The following is a 25147-nucleotide window of genomic DNA, read 5'->3' on the forward strand; positions in this document are numbered from 1 at the left end:
TTCCTTAGTATTCTTTGTGCTCACATTAACGGTGTTGCGAAAAAGTTTTTCCCTTCTTATAGATTTCTTTTTTGTCACACTTAAATGTTTTAGGTCATCAAACTGATTATAAAATCAGACACAAATAACCTAAGTAAACCCAAAAACAGTTTTCAAATTATAGTTTCATTTATCGAAGGAAACATCCAATCCATACCAACCCCAATCCAGGTTGTGAGACCAATTAATTTGTTTAGCCTTTTTGTATGATGAAAGTCCAATGGTGTCTGTCAGTTATCTTGCTGGGTCCAATATGTTCGCTTTGAAACAAAAGCAAACCATCTATATGTATATTTACACCATGCATGCATGTGGTATTTTAGCTCTCAGGCTGACTCCACTTGTTTGGATGGCTTTGCATATAACTGTGGCACACATTATCTTGTTTATTTGCCTTTATTTTAAATTTTATGATAATGTAAAGCTACAGAATGCATGATAACGTCACTAGGGGCAAGGTCGGTTTGTTTGTAATGTTAAGAAGTAATGAACAAAGGGTGTTCAAGTAAGCAGAGAGAATCATCAGAAGCCGAGTTTGAATGCAGTTTATGCAGCATCTTTGCGGGTTGGGTCCATAAGAGTGGTGAGTTTTTTGTACTGTTCTATAAGAATTATTTCTTAATTAGGTTTGTTTTTTTCTGGGCATTTTCTGTTCTCTTTTAACTTAATAGGAGATATTGCTAACAAAGCTGTTTTTACCTTTAGTTGGTGATTTTTATTATATTTAGTTGCCTTTCTCTAACTTGAGCTCCACAGCATAAGTGATTGAAACACAGGACTGGAAAAATTATAAAATGGTATATTTCATTTGTTACCAAACATTGTTTAGGCTACAAATAATGTCCTTTAGGCATCTTAGTTAGGCTAACAATACAGCATGTGACTGTAATATTCTATGTAATCTACTGATATGAGAAGTTGTGATTACATTAAATAATAATGTGTCTGATTTGTATATTCTGATTTGTGGAACCCTAGACACCCATACCTGTATACCTGAATCTGCTTATTGAAGGAAGCATCACCTGGCCTGATCACTGATTTGGGGATCATACAGGCATTTAACCAGTGCACGCTACGCTGTGCAATTTCACAGCCAGAGTAGCTGACTAATCTGGCTGTGAGGTATTCACTGTGTTCAGGGGAAGGACAACATGGGGGAAAAAAACTGTCCCTGTAGTATTTGTCATTAGTGATCTGTACCACTGATCTGACACAACAGTATAAACAGTTTCTGTCCAGGATGTGAGGCGTTAACTGAGATGTTAGCTGAGTTCCTAAGTTGCTCAGTTGATGCTCTTTTCTAGTCAGTGTGAAATATAAATTTGTAAAAACAAAACAAAAGACAAATGGTCTATGATGTGTTTTTTGTAATTCCTATTAAATAGCAATAGTACAACACAACATATTTGCTCAGGTAATCTTTGCCTGCTTTTAAAATTTGTTTGATGATCTGAAAGATTTAAGTGTGACAAAAAAGGAAGAAAGCATAAAATCGTTACAGAACAAAACTGCCTGATAATTGACTGAAATGCAGCATATTAAATTGCATTTTTAACTTGCAATTGCTTTCAAAGGACTGTACAACAGGTAGTTATTATTTTCACTGTATATTTCCAAAGGTATTGTGCAATGTTTTATGCAGATCATATCATAATGCTTTAAAAAGCATGAGTAACTTTTAGAATGACATAGAAGTTTACATTCTTGCATTAGTGTTTCTATCGTGGAGAACTGGTAAATTGATACTGTAGCTTAACAAATTTCACAAAAGATGTGAAAGATGTAAAAAGATTCTGACACTTTTATTTAATATGCAGTTTTCTTATGTTTCAACTGTATTCTTTGTCTTTGGAAAGGTCAAATCCCTTCTGCTATTTACCTCCAAAGTCAGTCTGGAGATGCTTTACACAACCTTTACTTCCCAGAAGGCCTTATCTGCTGGTTTATTCGCAACAGTCATGCACAACACATACAGGATGTAATGCATGTAGATGTTTGCTCTGGTAAATGCTGTTTAAGCCACATAGAAGCACATTTGTACATGTGTATTTGTAGAACTTCTGGGACGCTGGGTGCGCTACGTTATCATTTACAATTTCTTCAATTCCTTTTTCTCCTGTTTCCAATGTCCAATCTCCTTTTTGTTTATAGTTTGAGTAACAAATAAGAGTTGTTCGGTTTTGAGTTGAAAAGCGCCTTTGAAATTTGATCAGTTTGAGTTTATTGTATGACTATCTGGCAGAAACTGAGATAAAAAAAACCAAAAAACATTTGAGTTATCTCTTTCATACAGTATATCTTGTCTTTACCGAGATTGACATACAATATTCTAAATACTGAATATTCACATTGAATATTACTCCAACACCGACAGTTGAATTAATATTCTGTCATATTTTTTTAGCATTGCAATCAAGCCAATTGAGAGTGGCAAAACATAACAGATGTTCAATGACAACAATGTCAGCAATCCTTTGTCACAACCCCTTTTAATGTATTAAGCAACTTGCACTGATTGTGTGCCATATGTGAAGGTATTACATTCTGCTGTTTTCTAGTTACAAAATTCACATATCTAATTCCTGGATGCACTGCAGATTTAATTTACACTCCCTTTTTTTTAACTAGATTCTACAGAGGTGTTTTGAGATAAAGAAAGGGAAATCATAACCCATGGTGTCATGTAATAGCCTCATAAACACATCATTTGACATCAACACATAGAGTTTACATTTAGCTTTTTATTGTAGCGCAATCTCCACCTTATCTTGCTTACTGTTTTCATAAATAACCATCTGTCACTCTTAAATAATTTTAGAGAAGCCAGCCTCTACTCTTTTATTTTACATATTTAGGTGAGGGCAAAATCCTTTTCTTGTTAAAACTAACATTAAATTAGCACATTTGAAAGAAAGAAAGAGTGGTATGTCGTAGTTTATGTAATGTTAGAAAATAAAACTTTCTATATTCTTTCTCTGGGTCCTCTTAGTCCCACTTGAAATACCAGTGATCAAGTCTCTAGACAAAGTGAAGCACAGGTACTTCAATAATACTCCTAATGGAAAATTCTTAGCCCTTGTGTCTACTTTTGAGCATGAGCAATTGAAATAAAAGACGAAAGTCCCAAGCATAGCAATATTTTTCTTGAATAAAATATAATATTCAAAGATTGCCTAATTGTATAATTATTTTCTTGAATTAAATTTTACATTGTTAAAATATGTATCTATGTCTACTTGTGTGAGTTGCTTAGTTCTGAACAATTTATTAGTAATGCGGCAAATGATGATGAAGGAAAAACGTTTTCTACTATTGCTTTAGTAACAGCAGAACAACTTCCTTTAAAGAATCAGTTTGGACGTTTTTATTTCCAGATCATCCTATGAAAGTGGTCTGGGACTTTTATCATGTATGCAAACAGTGAGAATTTCTTCTCTTAGAGCAGATAATTATAAAAATAAATAGCTAATAAGAAAAAAATAGCTGTAAAAATACCAGAAATGGAAAAGCATACATTTCAAAACATCTTGAATCACTTTTTTCAATCGTCTTTTGAAGTGTAAAACTTTCTTACAGTCCTTTAAAGTTCTGCTCTGGCTTCTCAAACCCTCAGTTGGTAATAGAAGATGGCCACTCAGACTGAGCCAACTTCTGCGGTTGGTTTTTGTTTTTCTGTTAAAAGGGAGTTTTCATTTCTGCTGTCGCTACATGCTTGCTCAATATGAGGGGATGCTGCAAAGTTAATGACAAAATATGTGTCATGACACTGTTGGGTTTTCCTAAAACTGAACTTAACTGAATTGTTTTATAACAAGGATCAATTTGGAATGTAAGCTCTTGACTTGGAATCTGTTTTTATGATTTGACTGAATTAGTTTTTTTTGTAATGTGCCTTGAGATAACGTGTTGGAAATTGGCACTATATGAAAATAGAAAAGTACCCAAAGAGCACAAACCTTCACCAAGGCAATATGGTCAATGACACGTCAGCTTTTTCCTGACTGACAAGTCATATTCTAGGTCACTTCTGGCCACTGTATATCAGCTGCTAACAGCGTGATGAACCACGTGGAAATTCCAAGTTGTTGCACCATGGTCTGGCAATGATAAAGAATCCTTCAAAAAAAATTCAACATCCAGATGGTGCTCCACATCACCACCAAAATCTGATCATCTTTTCCTTGTCCTGATACACACCTTGTCTGAAGGTTTCATCCAAATCTGTTTATAACTTTTTGCAATATTTTGCAGACAGACAGACAGCCAGAAATATCAACGCCAACAAAATCATAACCGACTGTGGTGCAGGTAGAGCACGCAACCCATTTACAGAGGCCTTAGTCCTCGATGCAGCCTGTCATGGGTTCAAGGCCTACCCAGTTGACCTTTGCTGCATATCTTCACTCTTTCTCTCCAACCTATTTCCTGTCAGTTGATATTCAAAGTGAAGGCCAGTATTGCCACAAAAAAAACATAATCCCCTTGGCAGAGGTAATAAACTGAGTTGTACTGATTGAAGGTCTGGCAATTTTTTTTTTTTTTTTGTTTTTAATATAAAAATTCTAAAAAAATATATACATCTGTGTTAAAAGTCAAATATTTCTGGCCTGGGCTAAACCCCGGTCTTTAAGGATCCTAAACGTCTTCGCTTGAGATAATTGGGAATACTCGTACTCGTCATCTTCCGCTTATCCGGGACCGGGTCGCGGGGGCAGCAGACTCAGTAGAGACACCCAGACGTCCCTCTCTCCAGACACCTCCTCCAGTTCCTCCAGGGGGAGCCCAAGGCGTTCCCAGGCCAGCCGAGAGACATAGTCCCTCCAGCGTGTCCTGGGCCGTCCCCTGGGACGTGCCTGGAACACCTCCCGAGGAAGACGTCCAGGAGGCATCCGGTATAGATGCCCGAGCCACCTCAACTGGCTCCTCTCGATGTGGAGGAGCAGTGGCTCTACTCCGAGCCCCTCCCTAATGGCCGAGCTCCTCACCCTATCTCTAAGGGAGTGCCCGGCCACCCTACGGAGGAAGCTCATTTCAGCCACTTGTATCCGGGATCTCGTTCTTTCGGTCATGACCCAAAGTTCATGGCCATAGGTGAGGGTAGGAACGTAGACCGACCGGTAAATTGAGAGCTTTGCTTTTCGGCTCAGCTCTCTCTTCACCACAACGGACCGGCACAGTGCCCCCATTACTGCGGCAGCCGCACCAATCCGTCTGTCGATCTCCCGCTCCATTCTTCCCTCACTCGTGAACAAGACCCCGAGATACTTAAACTCCTCCACTTGAGGCAGGAACTCCCCTCCAACCTGAAGAGGACAAGCCACCTTTTTCCGGTCCAGTACCATGGCCTCGGAGGAGCTGATCCATAATTGGGAATAGACTATTAAAAAAAGTTTTTAAAAAAAGTGTTGTTTTTACATTGTTCTTTGTTTTTATCAAGCGCATTGTGTTGAGTTGTAACAGGAGGAGTACCCAAGTACAGGCAAAACAAGAACAATGAGGCAGAGACTGATGAAAAGTTTAAGTGAAGTTTATTTACAAAAGGAAATGATGGAAGTTGATTCATCCTGCAAGGGAATAGGAAGATGTTAAATGAATAATCCATAGGAGTATAAGTGAGTATGAAGAGGAGAATGTATCTTTCTTTCTTACAGGCTCTTGGGAGGAAGGTAAGCTCTGAGGAGGAGGCACAAGATATCCAGGAGGTAAGTGATTCCGTTTTCGGGGTAAGTTTGTGTTACAGGTCCGAGAGAGAGAGGGAGAGTGGCAGGACAGAAGATTGTTGACCTTCAGGTGAGAGTTTCCAGGAGAGTGAGTCCACATCCAAGAGTCCTTAAGCTCCAGCAAAAGGTGAGTTCCAGACTTCACAAAGTGTCCTTAAGAAAACACAAAAACACAAGATTACTCAAGAATTTCTCAAAGGTCGATTGTCGCCTGTCTCATTCAGTACCAGTGTCACTGAATAATCCGACAAGGAATGGATCACATCCTAGAGCTTAAATGCCAGCTGCACTCATCAGCAGGATCCAGGTCAGGTGTGTGAAGAAGGCTCCGCCCCTGCCACTCTGACTCTGGAAGGTAAGGAAACAACAAACAAGTCCTCCAACAGAACACAATCCTAACACACTGTAGTCTAGTGCATATTGTTGGTGCGACATAACAGGTGGGAAATGCCATGAAGACGTAACAAATATTTAATATCCAGATAAATTGTGATTTGATTTTAATTTAACTGTACTCTACATAGATTACCAAAGTATTTACTAATTATGTTTACCATACCCTCATCAACCATATTTTATAACTAAGATGGCAGGACAGCATTGATCTTTTTTTCAATCATTACTTCGGTCTTTTCCAGCTATTGCTTTTGTTGTACATCCCCCCCCTATCTCCCTCCACCACCTTTTCAGGGTTAAGTTAATTGGTCCAAGCTCATTTTTGAACCTTTCTACTCTTGCTCTTTTTCTATCTTCAACTCTGGCTTACAGAGAACATACAGAGACTGATTAAAATGCCTGCTGCCAGGAAATATTCTTACAAGTAGTTTCCACTGTTCCACTGAACAATCTTTCTCCAAAATAGAACAGGCTCTTTATTCACTGAGGGCAATTCATCCACTGCAAAGAACAAGACTGTATAGAAAAATTACAGAAATATTACCCACACTATAAAGAAGGAAAAGTCACATTCTAATGCACATTTAATTACAGCAGATCACAAAATATCACAACAATTAGTTGGGAATGCCTATGCTCGGATCTAAACTGGGAAAATGTGAGTGTTGTGCACACTTAGTTCTCACAGCAGGACATCCTAAAATTGTAAAGCAGAAAATGTTAAATTAAAACCTACCCACTGCACATCATCAGAATGAGTTTAAGCTGATGCTAGTTTTTGTGCATTATTTATTAGCAGATTTAATGCTAAATTTAATGCCAAATTGGGTATGTCTTGGAGGCATAGCTTACAATATCTGTAGAAGTTATGTTGAGTACAGTTCCATGAGATTGAACAAAACAGCAAGAGGAAAATAAAGTTTTGGTGCATACCTCTGCTATCAAGTTAGTATTAGTACATTAGGGGAAATAAACAAAATAAACTAAATGAGTGCTGCTACAATAATGGAACAGCACTCAATGGTCATTTCATTAGGTAGACCTGTTCAACTGGGTTAACACCTTTAGGGTCTAGACATGGTTAAGATGGCTTGCTGATGTTCAAAACAACCATCGGAATGGGAAAGTAAGGGTAGTTAAGTGACTTTGAAAGCTGTCTAGTAGTTGGAGTATTTCAGCATTTGATGATCTACTGGCATTTTCAAGTAAAATGACCTCTGGGGCTTTTAGAGAGAGAACCAAAGAGAGAAAGTATCCACTAAGCTGAAGTTGTGTGGTTGAAAAACATTTGTTGATGTTAGAGGTCAGAGGAGAATGGACAAACTGGTTGGAGATGACAGAGGCAAAAAAAAAAATCTAATTACCACTTGTTACCGTTAAGGAATGCACCCTTCCATCTTTAATGGCATAACATGTCCAGCCCTGAAGTACTTGGTGTCGGGGTCTGGGAGACTTGTTGCTTCCTACTTACTGTGCTTAGTCACCAGATGGCGTCAGGGCTCCTTGTAGATGTGTGCAGCAGGTGTTGGTTATCATCAATCAAGTCCTGAGGTTTAAAAGGAACGAGCAGTCAGTACTTTGAGTGTTTGCCATTAGTGGTAACTAAAATGGCCAAGTAAGCTTTGCTTCCTGACTCTTAGCGTTTCCAAGAATTTACCTTGTTGTTATGCTCCTTCTCAGGTTTTTTTCCTGACCTTGGCTCCAGTCCCGGTGTCGCTTCTCTGGCAAGATCTAAGTATCTCTGATTCCAAACTCCCTCGTTCTACCCAGCTCCAGCTGGCTGTGTCCAAGCTCCAAGCAACCTGCACGCAAACCTAGTCCACCCTCTACTGTGAGTAACAGAGTCCACCACCAAGTGCAAAACTCACCTCTGTCTGGCAACCATCAATCCTGGAAAATGCAATTCAAACCTGTGTTAATCCAAGCCTTTCATCTAGGGATTACAAATGCTACCTCAACAAAAAAACATCCACCGACCTCCCAGGCTCTGCATCGTTTCACCCTCTGGTGGTTTCCTCCAGCTCCTTTCTGTAAGCAAACTATTCTCTACAAATTTCAAGACTCCCCTTAAGGTCATTCATCCACTTACCTGTCCTCCCTCTCCATACAGGTTGCGTATTTCCAGTTTTGGGTCCATTACCAGAAGTCTCTGTTTAAAGAAAATCAACTGTTAAACCTTTTTCTGTCTCCTGAGTGTGATCTCCATGTGGGTCAAATCAGTTAAAACTACCAAGACACTAGGGCTTAAGCAACAGAAGACTATATTGGGTTTTAGTCTTGTTGGCTAAGAAAAGGAAACTGAAGCTCCCCAAAATCGGACAACAAATTGCAATTAAATTGCCTGATACCATGAGTTTTGTTTCAGCTGCAACATTTAGATCAGTCGTGTCCAACCTTTTTGACTTGGGTACTCCCTGAGCTATTTTGTTATACCACGGGTGCCCCCTCAGTCAAACAGTTTACCAAAAATAGAATGTAAAACAACTGATTATTAGATGAAAATAATTTTATTTAATCTCCTTAACTTAAACATTTCTCAAGCATTTTATTATTTTCAGCTCAAATTAAACATAAAGATAACTCTGTTGATGTGAAAGTGAAGTAATCTAAAAAAATACAAAATCAACACAAATAATAAACCTGCTTTTGTCATACCAAAAACTGGAGCTCTTTTTGAATAAGTCCCCAAAAAACAGACATTTAAACTTAAAATCAGTAACAGAACACTTAAAATTCAGGCCCACTATATCAGTTTTACTTTGTTTTAATCATTCAACTGAGTTTTAATAAGACACCCGACTTTGCTTCTCTTTGATAAGCATTGATAGGTCTGGAGTTGGAGTGGAAACTGTGCTTTTTCTCCCTCTCCTTCTCCCGGTAGCAGAGCATAGTGCAGGTGAACAGCAATGACCTCCCTGCTCAAGTCTTTCCCACCTGTAGTTGTTATATTGTGCCTTTTTCATTTGGTTGATAAAAGCTTGGTGTATTTTGTACCTGCGTCCTAATAAAGCACCACACATCCAAGAATTATCCCTACTAACTGATATTTACCCATCATCTTATAAATAAAATATCAAATGTTTCCACTTACCCCCTGCAATGTGCTCACATACCACTAGGCATTCTCGTACCCCTGGTTGGTAATCACTGGGTTACATAATAGTTCCATGCTAATTGGCTTGATATGTTTGATGCAAGATAAAAATTAGCTATTTGAACAAATTTTGTCATTATCCATTTGAAATCGCCCAACTGGTTTTACTGATAATGGTTTATTTATTAAACACAAGTCAGTTCCATACGAGAAGCTCATTGTGAACCCAGGACAGTTTAATACCCATCAAGCCCATAAAGACATGTTGACTGGGGTGGAAATAATCAATGTAATTAATCAATACACAACTATTTTAAAATTATGAGGTCATAGGTCCAACTGTGAGCTAACCTTTGAACCCAAGCCTGTCATGTGTAGCAACTGCAAACTTTAATCTGTCATAGTTTTAGGAACAGATTTGACCCCCATGCATTAAGCATTCAGGAGACAGAGACGTTACGGCAAAGATATATTTACAGGAAATGAGGAGACAGTTTCTTAGACAGGCCATTTACCATTGGGGTGGACAACCAAACCTTCTGGCCAGGACAGTATACAGGAGTCAGCCGCCTTCTGCGGTCGGCATACTTCTTGTTCTGGTCAGCGGTGTGGAGGAGAGCTTGGGAAGCAGTACACCAGACCCATTTACAACGGAGAATGTGGTGGCGAATGGAGGTAACTGCTATGTCCTTCTCGTCTTCAGGGAATAAAGGTGGTTGGTAGCCAATAGAAGCCTCAAATGGTGAGAGGCCAGTAGCTGATGAAACATGTGAATTTATGGCATATTCTACCCAAGGAAGGTAAATGCTCCAGTCCAGAGGATTTGTAGCAGTCAAGCACCTGAGAATGGACTCCATTTGCTGGTTCATGCATTCAGTCTGTCCATAAGATTGGGGGTGGTAACCAGAGGTCAGGGAGGTCTTGGCCCCAAGAGCCAAACAAAACTGTTTCCATACACGAGATACAAACTGAGACCCTCGATCTGACAATATGTTCTGAGGAATGCCATAAAGGTGAAAAACATGCTGAACTAGCAGCTGTGCTGTCTTAAACGCTGACGGGAGCTTCTTCAAGGGAACGAGGTGACAGGACTTAGAAAAGCAGTCTACAATAGTAAGGATGGTCATCATCCCTTTAGAGATGGGCAAACCAGTTACAAAGTCAAGGGCAATATGTGACCAGGGGCACTGGGGAATGCTGAGTGGTTGGAGTAAGCCAGAATGTGGCTGGTTGCCTGGTTTCTGCCTAGCACAGACTGACCATGCTTGTACATACTGTCCGAGCTACCGCACCCTGTTGGCGGTCAGATGCCTCGGAGCTCCACCGGTACTTGGACCCCGGAAACAGTCACCACTCTATCTAAAGACTCTTAAAGGAACGACTCTGAACCAGTTTCTAACTTTTAGCTCTTTTTAATCTAAATTAAGGCAGAGGAATGATTACAGAGATCAGCGCTGAGCCTCCCGTCTCGGACCGTTGCCGTCTGTGTAAAGTTGACGAAGAGCCTCGATAGGTCACATACAGTTTTTATATCTGGCACTCCAATGCAATGGATGCACTCCCTCAGTGATTATCAGTAGACTATGTATCACCATTGTGGTGTCTATCTGTTAGATTGTGTAGTAGCGAGTGTCCATCCTTAATTTAAGTGTGCTGTGGCTTTCTAATCAAACCAGTTATACCGGCTGCTCCACAACCCCAGTGCCCCAGATTCAGGTCATTTATGACAACCCTTGGGCCATTTATCCTTGTACTGTATATTTATGAGCATTCTTATCATATTGTAACAAAAGGGAAACATTGGAACTTATATTTATTTCACTATAGTATAAAAGGGAAAAACAGCTATGAGCATATTAATAAAGATTATTCCTAACATCCTCCCTGATGAGGTGTCATTTAAAGGCACCTCACAAATTTAGATCAGTTAACCCCCTAGGCACTGGGTAGTGGACCACCTGCAACTGGGTACCCACCCCCCGAAACAATCATTCAACCCTGTATGTTTGCGTTAAACCTATATATGACAATATATATGTGATATCAACAGTTATGGTGTGTAAGCCGTAGCAGTGAGGCAGGTAAGCAACAAGGGCAGATATATATTTAATTAAGGCAGCAAAGAGATAATTACAAAAAGGCCACAGAATCATACATCCATAACAGTACTCTCTGACATCTTTATGAAGAGATGGCCACCAGAATCTTCTAGAAATAAGAGAAATGGTCTGGCTAACCCCTGGGTGGCCAGAAAACCTGGCGGTGTGAAACCAACGGATTAGCCGAAACCTAACAGACGTAGGAACAAAAACCCTATTGGGGAGACCTGTGCTTGGGTCAGGTTCTAGCCACTTGGCCTGATTAACAAGGTCCTCAATCTCCCAAACCAAAGCCCAAAAGTCCAATGAGGGGAAACGATTGGCACAGCTTCTTTCTCAGAGTTATCTGGGCAGTACAGTCAGGACAGAGCATCAGGCTTGATATTCTTCAAACCAGGCCTATAGGAAATGGAAAGATCGAAACGGGAAAAAAAAGTGACCAGCGTGACTGCCGCGGATTCAGTCCAATTCTTGTGGTCGGTCCACACTAAAACGGGGGGTTTAGCTCCCTCAAGCCAATGCCGCCATTCTTCTAAGGCCAGTTTAATGGCTAACAACTCTCTGTCCCCCACATCATAGTTCTGTTCAGTGTTACTAAGTCGTCAAGAAAAAAAGCACATGGATGAAGTCTCCCATCCGCGGGGGACTGCTGAGAAAGAACCGCTCCTACACCTGTTTCAGAGGCGTCAACTTCCAAAATGAACTGCCAGGAGGAATCTGGGTAAATCAAAATGGGAGTCTGTGAGAACCTTTCCTTCAGAGCAAGGAAAGCCTTATCTGCCTCTGGTGTCCAGGAGAACACAGTGTTCGTGGAGGTCAAGGTAGTGAGCGGGGCGGCAGTCGGACTAAAGTTCTTGATGAACCTGCGATAAAAGTTTGCAAAACCTAAAAAACGCTGTAGCTGCTTGTGGTAGTCCGGAACAGGCCACTCGAGGACTGCTTTAATCTTCTCTGGGTCCGAGCGAACCTGTCCTTCCTCTAGAATGAAACCCAAAAATGTGACTGATGTCTTATGAAAGTCATACTTCTCAGCCGTCACAAACAGCCGATTCTCTAACAGTCTTTGAAGGACTAAGCGAACGTGACGGCGGTGCTCCTCAATGTCCTTTGAATAAATCAGAATATCATCAAGATAAACAAAAACAAAGACATTCAAAAAGTTCCTGAGAACATCATTGACAAGTGACTGAAAAACTGCCGGTGCATTACAAAGGCCAAAAGGCATCACCGGGTCCCAAAATGTCCCAATGGAGTCTTAAATGCAGTCTTCCACTCATCCCCCGGGCGGATCTTGACTAAATTATAGGCATTTCTCAGATCTAATTTAGAAAAGATTGTAGCACCATGAACAGGCTCAAAAGCCGAAATAAGGAATGGGAGTGGGTATTTATTCTTAACTGTAATCAGATTTAGTCCCCTGTAGTCTCTACATAGGCAGAGGGATCCATCCTTTTTACCTACAAAGAAAAGCCCAGCTCCGATTGGAGATGATGAGGGGCGAATTATGCTGGCAACCAAAGACTCATTAATATAGATCTCCATAGCTTTCCGTTCGGGTCCGGATATGTCGTACAGCCTACTGGCCGGTAGGGGAGCGCCAGGAAGTAAATATATGGCGCAGTCATAAGGTCTATGTGGAGGCAGTGTTAAAGCCTTAACCTTACTAAAGACTAGGTTTAGGTCATGGTAATAAGTGGGGATGCACGAAAGATCGGTATCTTCACTCTCAGCAGTAGCAATGTCAGTAGGGAGTGGGGCAACGGCTGACTGAAGGCATGAGGAAAGGCATCCAGTGGACCATGACTCGACACGACTATCCGACCAATTAATATGGGGGTTGTGTTTCTGAAGCCTAAAACTATGGAGTTCAGAGCAATAGGAAACACAAAAACATATCTCCTCCCTAAGATTACCAGACAATACTAAAGTCAGTGGCTTGGTTCGTACTCAATGGCTCCTTCTTTGTTTTTGCTACAGTGATGCGTTAAATCACTGCATAACGGCCTGTCATAGTTACTATGGTGTTTTGGGTCTTATTTTTGTATGGAGGAAGATAGTTCTAATAACCATGTCACGTTTAATAGACATTTTTTAGGAAGGTTAAAAGGTTTTCATGTGGACAAGGCAAAAACAAAACTAAACTGATTTACTATCAGTGAAAATGAATGGGATACTGATTAAATTATTACGATGTGCCCAACATGAAAAGTTAAATTGAAAAATCTAACTAGTGGGAACTCATGCCAAATTGTTTGCTAAGCCCTTGTCCAGTATGAATTGATGACAAATTTCAATCTCTTCTGAAAAGACAAAAAATAAAAGATTGTGTGAAATAGAAAAGAAATAGTCACCCCAATGGTAAATGGCCTGCACTTGTATAGCACTTTATCAACTTCCCAGACACCCCAAAAGCGCTTTACACTACAATCAGTAATCCACTCATTCATACACACATTTACACACTGACAGTGGTGAGCTACTGTACATTGTAGCTACAGCTGCCATGGGGCAGACTGACAGTAGCGAGGCTGCCATACAGTCGGCACCACCGGGCCCTCTGATCACCATCAGCAGGCAAGTAGGGAGAAGTGTCTTGGCAAAGGACACTGACACGGACAGAACGGGGGTTCAAACCAGCAGCCCACCGGTTACAGGACGAACTTCTACTACCTGAGCCACACTCGCCCTGTATAATGAGAAATACAAATGGAAAAACCTCCAATATATTAATTAAAATCAGTAGCTATTTATTCCTTACCCTCAGCAAACATTCATGAGACTGTGTACTTCAAATATTCACACCAAACTACAGATGTTTGTCAACTAAATAAAGGCAAAGGTCTGTAACTAAAGAAAAAAAAGAAAACCACTCTTTTAGTCATTCCCTTCTCTGGATCACACTGACACACACAAACATGGACATCTACTCCTAGAAAAACACACACCTCCCATACCATCACAGTCGAGTGGTTTGGCAGAGCGACAGCTGCGGCAGTCGTGTGGAGCTTTCTGCTGTTCTCTGTGCATTCACCTTTCACCTCCTGCCATTTTAGCCTCAGTGATTCCATTAGTGCACCTGAATACAGATGCCGATTTGAGATTCCTGTTTTTCCCCCCTAACGTGCCACATGTAGATGGCTAAGCTTCAAATGAAGTGGACAAAACATATGAAAGGAGAAACAAAACAACAGCAACAATAAACATTATAACAGCAAGAATAAAGTGTGCTTTTATTGTTTGCTGCATCTCAATGAAATTAGATTGTTGTCTGTTTTGCCTGATGTCATTCTGCTTCTACTTTCCTTCTTCCACCTCACAGAATTTTGTTGTGGTTGTGTTGTTTTTAAATTTTTTGTTTTTGCATTTATTTGCTCAGTGTTTTCTCTGTCTTGTGTAACCTAACCCTAACTCTTCAGAAACATCCAACAGTATTAAAACTGTTAAGAAGAACTACTTAAACCTCTCATTGACTACACTTGTAATTTACCGGAAAATATTAAAACGAAAACAGGTGCCATTCTTAGAAATTAATATTTACTGCATTTACACTCAGAGGAGGTGGCGTACAATATACAAAAGCAGGTAAATTACCAATTTCTGTCACAGAAATAAACAACATATACTTTACTACCAAACATTGAGTCACACCACTAAATCATTGAATTCCAGTGTTACAATCACTTCCATGGCTGCAGGTGTGTAAAGTTTGGTGTGGATAAACTTGACTTGCCTGTACAAAGTCCTGACCTCAACCTTCGTGAACACCTTTGGGTGAAGGGGAGGCTGCATTTCTGGTTTTCTCATCTAACTATGAACATACTCCTACACCTGGAAGATGTTTACAGAATAGTCAAAGTTATTATTGCTGGCAACGGTGGGTTAACAAATTGGACTTTATAGATTAAGAATATGGTTTCATCAAAGTTCACGTACATGTATAAGTAGGCAGACAAATACTTTTGGCAATATAGTGTATCTCCCCAGCATAGTAACTTAGGATAGCTGAAATATAACAATCACTACTGAAGCCAAGACAGGCCATTCTTGTTATAATTTAAATGCAGTTTTCTCAAAAAGATGCAAACAAATATATATCTTATAAGCTTTATTTAACAAGCATGCTTGAGGAACATGTTTTGCTTTTGCTTTCTAGGGCTGTAACAATACTTTAAAATCACAAGACAAAAAAATGCCTGATCTTGAGTACATGAGAACAATATTAACAATATTTTGTGGGTAAACATTTTTAATGGGTAGCAATGCCAAACAAATGCAGTAAAACAAACTCTTTTAGTGTGATCCCAAGCAAGGTTTTAATAGTTTTGCAATTTTCATTAGTTTTTATCTTTATTTAGTTTTACTTCACATTTTCAATTCAATTATAGTTTTAATACGTTTTTTGCATTTTTTGCTATTTTAGTTTAGTTTTTTTTTTTTTTTTTTAAATGCTTAGTTTCAGTATAGTTTTTATTAGTTTCAGTTATAGTTTTAGTCTTTTTTCTAAAATCAAATCCAGGGATATTTCCAGCTTAGAGATTAAAAGAAGTAAATGTTATCAAGATATAATGAAAACATTGGTAGAGTTACAGTTTCATTTATTTTAAAATATTTATTCATAAATAAACTATAAAATCAAGTGTAACAGCAGAGAAGTCTATCTTGTTGTTAGCATTTCCTAAGAGTAATAAAACAAATAAATAGCAGTGCTAATGTCTGTCTTCTTTACTCTCCTCCTTTTTCTAACACTCATCTTCTCTTTCCCTGCTCTTAGCTTTAGTCTTCTTTCTATCAGACTTTCTATTTTCCTCCTCTCTCCTCTTCTATCAGACGTTCACTATTCTGAAAGAGACAAAAAATAATCACAATCCTCTCCAAAATCGTTAGTGTATAAAATACTGAAAAATTACAATTTACCAAAAAAATAGGATTTTTGTTTCAGATACCCTATAGTTGTTGGATATTTTTAGATAGTAGGAAACTAGGATAGTCCTTTAAATATTAACTTTTCTTTAATTATTTAACTATTTTCCTCAGTTGACAAAATACCAAAATTGTGATATTTAGCAAAAAGAAAAAAACAACTATTTTTACTTGGAGCTACAGGCTCACACAACAGAAGAAATGCACATTTAACCAGGCGATTCTCTCTCCCTTCTCATCATTCTCAGTTCATGCAGTTCTTGCCTCATTCACTTTCCCTGTTACTGACTCCTTTCAGTAACTTTCATGCAGGTCCTTCTCAAAATATTAGCATATTGTGATAAAGTTAATTATTTTCCATAATGTCATGATGAAAATTTATCATTCATATATTTGAGATTCATTGCACACTAACTGAAATATTTCAGGTATTTTATTGTCCTAATACGGATGATTTTGGCATACAGCTCATGAAAACCCAAAATTCCTATCTCACAAAATTAGCATATCATTAAAAGGGTCTCTAAATGAGCTATGAACCTAATCATCTGAATCAACGAGTTAACTCTAAACACCTGCAAAAGATTCCTGAGGCCTTTAAAACTCCCAGCCTGGTTCATCACTCAAAACCCCAATCATGGGTAAGACTGCCGACCTGACTGCTGTTCAGAAGGCCACTATTGACACCCTCAAGCAAGAGGGTAAGACACAGAAAGAAATTTCCGAATGAATAGGCTGTTCCCAGAGTGCTGTATCAAGGCACCTCAGTGGGAAGTCTGTGGGAAGGAAAAAGTGTGACAGAAAACGCTGCACAACGAGAAGAGGTGACCGGACCCTGAGGAAGATTGTGGAGAAGGGCCGATTCCAGACCTTGGGGGACCTGCGGAAGCAGTGGACTGAGTCTGGAGTAGAAACATCCAGAGCCACCGTGCACAGGCGTGTGCAGGAAATGGGCTACAGGTGCCGCATTCCCCAGGTCAAGCCACTTTTGAACCAGAAACAGCGGCAGAAGCGCCTGACCTGGGCTACAGAGAAGCAGCACTGGACTGTTGCTCAGTGGTCCAAAGTACTTTTTTCGGATGAAAGCAAATTCTGCATGTCATTTGGAAATCAAGGTGCCAGAGTCTGGAGGAAGACTGGGGAGAAGGAAATGCCAAAATGCCAGAAGTCCAGTGTCAAGTACCCACAGTCAGTGATGGTCTGGGTTGCCGTGTCAGCTGCTGGTGTTGGTCCACTGTGTTTTATCAAGGGCAGGGTCAATGCAGCTAGCTATCAGGAGATTTTGGAGCACTTCATGCTTCCATCTGCTGAAAAGCTTAATGGAGATGAAGATTTCATTTTTCAGCACGACGTGGCACCTGCTCACAGTGCCAAAACCACTGGTAAATGGTTTACTGACCATGGTATCACTGTGCTCAATTGGCCTGCCAACTCTCCTGACCTGAACCCCATAGAGAATCTGTGGGATATTGTGAAGAGAACTTTGAGAGACTCAAGACCCAACACTCTGGATGAGCTAAAGGCCGCTATCGAAGCATCCTGGGCCTCCATAAGACCTCAGCAGTGCCACAGGCTGATTGCCTCCATGCCACGCCGCATTGAAGCAGTCATTTCTGCAAAAGGATTCCCGACCAAGTATTGAGTGCATAACTGTACATGATTATTTGAAGGTTGATGTTTTTTGTATTAAAAACACTTTTCTTTTATTGGTCGGATGAAATATGCTAATTTTGTGAGATAGGAATTTTGGGTTTTCATGAGCTGTATGCCACAATCATCCGTATTAAGACAATAAAAGACCTGAAATATTTCAGTTAGTGTGCAATGAATCTAAAATATATGAATGTTAAATTTTCATCATGACATTATGGAAAATAATTAACTTTATCACAATATGCTAATATTTTGAGAAGGACCTTTTATGTCAAAACTGAGTGGAAAACACCCCTCAGCCTGAGTGCACAAATCACTATAATAAATTAGCAAAACAACCAATAACTAACTCAGGAAATATAAACTAAAGGTCACCAATCAATTCTAAAACATCTTACTTTGGACGAATCCTTATTGACACTGTAGCTCCATATTCCCAAATGAGGGAGTTGTGCTCTTGTCTTCCTATTTGCTGTTCTGTTCGTTCATAAAACTTGGTGAAACAAACCTTCATCACGGTCAGGATCAGCCCAGTCCAAAGCGGCGCACTCAGTTCTTCTTCTTCTGCTGTGTCTATAACGTTAACAGCAGCGCGACCAGCTACCATAACAGCATATGTTGCGCGCAACATGCTCACTCTCGCTTTCACCGGCTACCGTAGTAAGTCTACACGCAACATTTCTCATTCACAAAACACTAAAATCGGGGACATTTCTGGAGACAGGCCGTCTAAATCGGGGACGTCTGGTCACCTTACAATACAAGACACTTGGTTTTATCCAAAACGCAGTCATATTCAAAGTAATCCCAATTTAGACTCTGGTGCTTTATCCCAACTTTTGCTGACATGACGCTCAGATAACTATTGACGCTCAGATGACTTGACTGACGTACCCGCCATCTGCTGGCGTAATGCGGCACAGCGAGACAACAGCAACAACCCGAGACTAGACTTCATACTTATGCATGAGACACACAAACGAAAACTAAGCACATTATCTCTATAAACTGAGTTAATTTTAGTTAGTTTTGTGAACACTCATTACAGTTTCAGTTAGTTTTTGTTATTTTGCAAAGTCTCGTTTTCATTTTTATTTTAGTTAACGAAAATGTTTTTTTATTTCTAGTTTTTGTTATTTCGTTAGTTTTGTTAACGATAACATTGTTCCTAAGGCTTCATGAATCTAGGTTGTAAAGAATCTTTGTTCTGTTTAGAATTTCACAGTTCAACTTTTCGGATCTTACACCACAGATCAAATATAGTACAAAGTCCAGAAAAGAACTGAAAAACATCCCTTAACTTTAGCAATAACAGCCACAAGCAACACAACATCAGCATCATTAGCCTGCCACAATGCAACAGTTTTCTTACAGTGTTTACAAACAGCTCATATATTGTTTTTCACAGTTCAAAATTGATGTGGACTGCTTCAGTGTTTATATATTTAGATGTTGGCAGCAATCACTGCTTAATACAGGGGAAATCAAAAACAGCAAAACTACTACTTTTGATCATCCATGATCATGACCTGTGTGAGCTACCAGAGAATGCAGCTGGAGTTGCAGAATCAAACGGGTGTGGTGAACAACCAATAGCCTACACCTGCAGGAGATTTCCCCAAGGGGAAGCAAGAGGGCTTAGCTCTGTGTTATGATTTTTATGTAGGCAGTAAAAATGTATTCAGTGCTTTAAATGAAAGCAAAGTTGTTGTGTTCCTTCCTCAGCACACAACAGAACATCAGATTCTAATGATCACAGATATCTAAAATCAAATGAACACTGGAGAATCAGCTGTTATATCCAGTTTGTGTGTAACTGTGGACTGAGAACCTAGTGTCTTTGTTTAATAATTTGGTTTTTTAAGTGATGTCTTGTGAATACCAGCCCAATAAGGCAGTGGTATAAGGACATTAAAGAAAAGGATGAATCGAGCTCTGGCATTACTGAACATTACAACTCTGCACACACACACTTAAAATAAAATAATTTATTTACAAAAATAATTAAACTCAGAGTCAAACATATTTCAATCAACAAACTCTTTACTATACTAGAACAATTGAGCTAAAACTACCAAGCCAACAGAAAGAATAAGCAAGACTGAATGAGCAATGAACTACATACAATATGAACAAGTGAATCAAACATGCTTAAAAACTATGACCAATAGAGTGATCCAACATCACTATTCAATGTTATTTAGGTTTGAGAACCAAGGATTATCTTGAGGAATCTGGAAATGAGTTTACGTTAGTCTTGGAATTAACAACAATTGGTATAGCTTCAAATCACCAATCACAATGCAAAATGTATTGCTGAATAAAACCTAACTTTCTGAATATTTAACTCTCAATGTTGTTTAATAGGCTAGCTTTCTTTAGTAGAATACAATACCACTGCGGTCCAGATACCTTTTCCCCCAGGTCGTGGGGAAAACTGCTTTAATTTGGCAGGGACTCTGCGTGTAGCTTTTCTAGTAAACATATTGCTTCTGAAGGCCTCAAAAAAAGAGATGTCAAGCAATGCTTGTCTTATTCCCTTCCTTTTTGTAAGAATGCTGGATTATGTGAACTGTAGATCAATACTTATCTTTGTAGTTGCTTCTGATTGTCGGGTATTCGGCAGTGAGATCGTAGTCACTGTGGATCCAAGGATTCTTTGAAGTAAGAGCCTTATATTCGCCCACAAGTTTAAAGGGCTTCAGCTGACGTGTGTGTCTCTCCGTCCGGCTCTCGCTGGAGGTCTGTGTGGTAGAAGGCAAATGGAGGTTGGGATAGGGTTTTTGTTCAGAGATTCAGCTCTGACTACTCTTTCTGGGCTGAGCTGGAAGTAGGTTAATGTGGTTTACTTTGAAAGTTCATGAAAAGCTCATACTGTCCTTTGACGGTATACAATTAAGAGCCCATGTTCCATCCATATTTCACTCCAGGTCCCAACACCATATTACCCTTCACAGTTCATAGTGTGTTGGGTTCATTGCTATCTCCAGAGTTGGACCGGAGTTGTATTATTGGTGGGTCATCTTAACCACCCAATTCCATGTGAGGATCTTTCAGTTGATCGCAGTTTGTAATATCTGCAGATCACAAAACGAAAGGGTGATCTGAAAGGAGCAGTAAATACAATCGTTCAGCTGACAACATGAATACGCTGCCAAAATATATTTGTTTTGTTTTTCATGCAGTTTAGTTGTTTGGTATCGTCATGATTTGAACAAAAAAAATATTTGTTTCTACACATCTTTTTATGGTGAAACGTAGATGGGGCAATGCCACATCACAGGGAAGTCTACAATCTACATAATAATTTTTAGAACTTGACCATTAGGACTTTTATATGTAAGGTGATCAAGTTTAAACCTTAAGCCAGATTTGTACAAGACCCTTTAAGAGAGGCAATACTTTCACAGTCTCTGAACCTACAACCACCAATGTCTACCCATTATCCACCATTCAGCATTTTCTATCTACATTTATCCTATAGATACTTATTAGTTTGACAGACAGTTGCGTTTAATGCAACTATATATTGTATTTTAAATTATTTAAAGGAAAGTATGCAAGCTATCTCCCAAGCAAGGATCAAAGGGTCAATGACAAAGAGCAACATATTAACTTATTGAATGCGTGATTAATTGATTTTTTTATTTTTTTTACTCAAGATTATCAAATCATGAGAATGACAATAAGTGGGAGGATAGTTTAAAAAGAGTATATTAGCATTTGTAAAATAATTTTGTAAACATACCAAACAGCTTTCCTCAAAATATATATGACTTCATCATCAGTATCATCAGCATCATTATGTACTCAATCAAAAACTGATATAGTAATAAAAAAATATTTGATATTTAAATATATAAATTAGAAATGTTTGTATGGTAAATAATCCGTACATTTAGATTGTGTGTATAGGAATTCTTTCATACTTAGACTCCCTCCTTCCCTTCCCCACTCTCTCTCTCTTTTGGTCTCTTTCCCAGAAATAAATGATTGGTATTCCTCACCAACGGCAAACATCACTCTCATCAAAGACTTTCGTCTTTGATCAGGTCTTCAAAGAAATGTGTCATCAAAGTCTTTCATGTTAGGTATGAACTGAATGAGGTAAGGGGGATTGAGGTGGGGAGATTGCTGCTCACACCTCTAGTTGTGACAGAAATGTAAGCAGTAACAGGTCGCTGATTAATAAATACAGTTTGGGTAAGAATGTTTACAAATTAACTATTGGTATGAGTGATGACATGATGAAGCACTGATAAAGGGTCTCAGTCCAGCAACACCACCATTAAGCCGAGATATTCACAAGTCATATTTTCCACTGGATATCTCAAGTCTTTAAGGGCAAGTCTAAGTCAAGCCTCAATTATTTTGTCCTAAGTCTACGTAAAGTGCCCAGTCTCTAATAACCAAGTTTCAATCTCACATCAGATGCAGGCCACCTAGTCTGTCTTAAAAATAAAATTAGTTATCAAATGTCCTTACGCCTTATTTAACATATTAACAGTTAACATCATCTTTTCATAAAAAGCAATTTAACTGCAGCTAACAGTTATCCATTTGAAAAGTGATAACGCATAATATTTACCCTACTGAAAATAAAAATATCCTTTTATGTGCAGACTTTATTAGAAATAGGTTAACACATGGTCATGTCACATTTCTGAATAATTTAAACATGAAATGCTTTTATTTTTGAAGAACTCTGTATGCCTTGAGATGAACCTAGTTAAAACTTGCTAATCCTTATGTTATACTTCTCCACAACTTTACGATATAGAGCATTATATGCATTGAGCTTGTGTAGAGACTTACCTCCCCTCTCTATAGAACTGTGCAGATGTCCCAAAGTATGCAATAAATTAGAAAATGAAGAGTGAGGTGAAATGTAGTGGGTAAATGAGAAATACTTTTTGATTTTCTGAGTAAACATAACTGGAACTGTGTTTTATTTTGAAGAAACTGTGTATTTGTATTGGACAAGAGAATCAGTTATTGGAGGTAAGTTATTGTGTTCTGAAATGCCAATATCATTCAACACAGAGTTCAATGGGATACCCATGCAATCAGTATTATGAAGCTACAGCTAACATGAACAGATAGCTGTGAACCATTAATTGTATTGTGAACATCCCTGGTAAATAAATTATACTTACCTGTTCAGAGGAGAATATGTGCATCTCTGTCAGAGCTGTGGTGTGTGGTTTACCAATGTTTGATTGAAGGTATAGCATTCAATAAATATAGAACTTGGGATCTGCCAATGATGTTTTTTTGCTGACATGTACCAATAATCTATATGTACATTGCATTGCCATGTGGTATTAATTAATATACACTGTGGGAAACTAAGAGGGGGCAACTACAAACATGTTTTGAAATAATCAACACCTACTAGCACACGTTCGCTCTGTTTATGGTCAACATTGCTCATGAAAATAGAGTCCAAATCGAGTATCCAGTCTGGGCATAAGTCTTATGTCAGGGGTGTCCAAATTCATTCCTAAAGGGCTGCTGTCCTGCAGGTTTTATTTTAGGAGAGCCTAAGTCCAGTTCTCGAGAGCTACTATCCTGCAACGTTTAAATACATCCCTTCTCTACCACACCGGAATCAAGTGTCTGAATTCACTTATTAGAATATCATTCAGCAGAGGCCTGGTAACAACCATCCATCTGATTCAGGTGTGTTGGAGAAGTGATGCATCTAAAAGCTGCTGAATAGGAGCTCTTGAGCATTGGGGTTGTGCACCCCTGATCTGAAACACAGGATACCATCATTTGATGAATGACTTTGGAAACCGATGATCTTCTAAGTGAAGCCTGAAGTCTGTTTTTGTGGCTTAAGTGTGACTCAAGCCAAAGTTGCAGATTTACACCCCCCATCTCTGCCATTAAGTGATAAAATTAAAACAAAATGAAGAAAAGTATGGCAAAGACAGCTGTTTTGCTTCAGGAGGCAGGGGATGTATTTATCTATAATCTTTAAAGCCAGCAAAGCTAGATGTCAAATGGTATAGCATTACAAAGCATATTTTGGGCTCTCATTGTTTGCCAATTGGGAGGTAGAAGACTTAGAAGAAGAGGAGTCTATCATTGACCATTAAAAGAAAACTTTCATGTACAGGTATGATTTGTTCATACGTTGTTTAGCTGGGAAACAAAGATTTAAAATAAGCAAATAAGAGGTTGGGGGTTTTGTGTCTACCTGTGTGTGTGCATGCTAATGGGGGGATGCAGAGGTGCTTTGTTTACCTGTGTGGTGTTGTGGAAGACCTTCTTTTACCACTTGTATGTTGAAGGATTCAAGAATTACAGCCTTTTGAAGTTTAGATGTGGAAGTATTTTCTATAGTGACCATTTGGGAATCCAAATGGCCAGTTTGGAAAATGCCAGGACATACCTACAGAAAAACATCTCCGGAAGAGTAATTTGTTTTTGCTATTGTGATCAAATTTGAGCTTGTAGTAGGTAGGACTTGTATCTAATGCCTCATTTGATTTCTGAGTCCATATCATTAGCCCTCCATGTACAGCTAAATTAAAACAAACAAAAAAATCCAGAAGAGAGAGAAAAAGTTAGGATACAGTCTAATACAACATCAGTAGCTACAGGATAGTTACAGTTACAAGAGGTTTGACTGCTCAAATAAAATATTTTCATTGTTACCTTTAAAAAGAGACCAAGCTTCTGCATGTCCTCAAAAGGGATAATGAACTGCATCTAATTTAATTCAGGTATAAATTTTTCTGGCATTTTTAGGTGGTGTGAATGTAAAGAGGTTTTAAACTGTGACTTAACCATGTGGAAAAAAAACAGAGGGAGATTAGGTTTTGACAGCAGAGGCCAGAAATGAGAAATGATTCCCACAGATAAATGCTTGTATCACTAAACGACGCCCTCCCCAACTTTCCTCTCTTTAAAAGAGACAAATTCTCATGTAATGTATCCATAGCAGAACACTGCATTATTCCGTTTCCCTGGTGCAGAAATATGAGCGCAATGTCACCTAAGGCTGCCAAGCTAACCGTTTTCCTAATATAGGAAGGAGCGACGAAGCAAAAGAGAGAGAACGGGAGCACTAAATGGTCTGATGGAATGGGAGTAAAAGAGCGATAGAGGCTCCCGCAGAATAGTGCCATCTGCATGTGAATGAGTCTCACCCGGAGAGGTCTCTTTTGGAGATATTAATGATCTCAAGAAAGCAGACTGTGCGCTCCATGGTG

At 39.1% G+C, this 25147-nt stretch overlaps 1 long non-coding RNA gene across 1 annotated transcript; it reads right to left on the reverse strand.

Moving 5' to 3' along the window:
* Positions 1 to 5552: 5552 nt before the first annotated feature.
* On the reverse strand, positions 5553 to 8273 carry LOC124860621. Its single transcript, XR_007036405.1, has 5 exons — positions 7816 to 8273; positions 7630 to 7704; positions 5990 to 6110; positions 5692 to 5915; positions 5553 to 5606 (listed from the first exon to the last, which is right to left on the reverse strand). It is a non-coding gene; the product is annotated as an uncharacterized LOC124860621 (long non-coding RNA).
* Positions 8274 to 25147: the final 16874 nt, after the last annotated feature.

The sequence above is a fragment of the Girardinichthys multiradiatus genome, chromosome 23 (genome assembly GCF_021462225.1).
Source record: "Girardinichthys multiradiatus isolate DD_20200921_A chromosome 23, DD_fGirMul_XY1, whole genome shotgun sequence".
Taxonomy (NCBI): domain Eukaryota; kingdom Metazoa; phylum Chordata; class Actinopteri; order Cyprinodontiformes; family Goodeidae; genus Girardinichthys; species Girardinichthys multiradiatus.